We start from the raw sequence: 1,603 nt of genomic DNA on the forward strand, positions 1-1,603 counted from the left end.
CAAGATCAGCATTAATTTTGAATATATGGACGATAAGGGTGTTTAAAACTACAACACCCCAGCTAGGTTGTCATTTTTTCGTGGTATAGGGGCTTACTGTGGACTAAAGCATGGTAACATACATGGAAGCTATGATCTTTCAGGTGGCACCATCCAGCATACAAACTAAGAACTACCGCCAACACACAGGTTAAAAGTAGGTTTCTACGATTCCTGATCAGTCATTGCGGCTAGCTAGTGGACTTAAATGGACTTTTGCTAATTGGTCAGTTTTGAGAAAGCTCGGCTATCTATCAGACCAATGCCTCGCCTTCAGTACGGTCATGTCTCTGCTGAAACATGACCGTACAAGGCTAGGTCTTGATCTCCTAAAATACGAACAAACCCATTGCCCCAAACAAGCCCCCTAAAACGCAGCTATGCTGGTGAATTTGCTTTAAGGGGTAGAGTCAAGCTTACAGCGAACTGCACACCAGGTCTGGCAAACCTGTCCGGTTTCTAAAATCCTTATGTATAGGCATAAATTAATAATTAATGCGCAACTTTAAATATGCAAAATATGGCTTTACACAGCCAAAATCCATTATTGGCAGAGGGGACACCTGGTACCCTCGTCGGTGAACCCATGGACCACGACTTGTTGGAGGGGACATCTAGTCCTCTACCCGACAAGCCGGAGGAGATGGAACAGAAAAGAACAGGAACACGAGACAATCCCAGCCTTGAAGCCATGGAAAGGACCCCAACTTAAAGTAGTGGACGAGGCAGAAGTGCCAAAGTCTGAAATCTATGCCGGCTACTTCCAGGTTCAGCTTCTTGGCAAAATGAACGAATTTTGGGACAAATTGAGTGCCAAAATTTGGGCATGCATGTTATGGATTGGCGGGTGCTTTACAGGCTTAATAAGAGCGACGTCCAGATGGCGGTTGCTCTGGATCCACTTTCGTCAGAAATGGTCGAAAAGTTGGGTAATAAAATCTTTTATGGACTTAGTAGTACCATGCTGAGACCAGGACAGGAAACAGGGTAAAAGTTGTAGTTGATATTGAGCAACCATTAATATCTGCGGTGGCTTGTGCTCAGTCAAGCAGCTAGAAGCCGAAAACGGGTCTCAATTCCGGGGGACCACCATTGAGAGTGGGCAAAATCAGTGCTCAAGGCCGATATCACTACTAACATTTTAAAGGTGGTGAATAAAGGTAATGAACATTCGTTTGTAAATGCAATAAGAGGAGAGGTACTAGATCTGATTATACCGAGCTCATTTATATCTAATAACATTTCAAATTGGAGGGTAGTAGAGGTACGATCTCTTTATCAGATCATCGCTACATACGCCTTGATTTTGAGGGGAAAGTTAAAATGTTAGGAAGACCCTATATGACAACTATTTCGAGGAAAACATTAATTGTCTTGGGAATAAGATAACTAATTGTCAGAAACTAAATCTTGAAGTTAACAAACTTGAAAATATTATTACAGTGGCTTTTGAAAATAGCAGCGAACTTGCAAAAAGGAAAGTTTTAGGAACGTCCTATGGTAGAATAAGGAACTCTATATTTTGCGCAAAATAATGTGCCAGCTCCTTAATATAGCCAATTCC

The sequence above is a fragment of the Teleopsis dalmanni genome, chromosome 2 (genome assembly GCF_002237135.1).
Source record: "Teleopsis dalmanni isolate 2A chromosome 2, ASM223713v2, whole genome shotgun sequence".
NCBI classification, from domain to species: domain Eukaryota; kingdom Metazoa; phylum Arthropoda; class Insecta; order Diptera; family Diopsidae; genus Teleopsis; species Teleopsis dalmanni.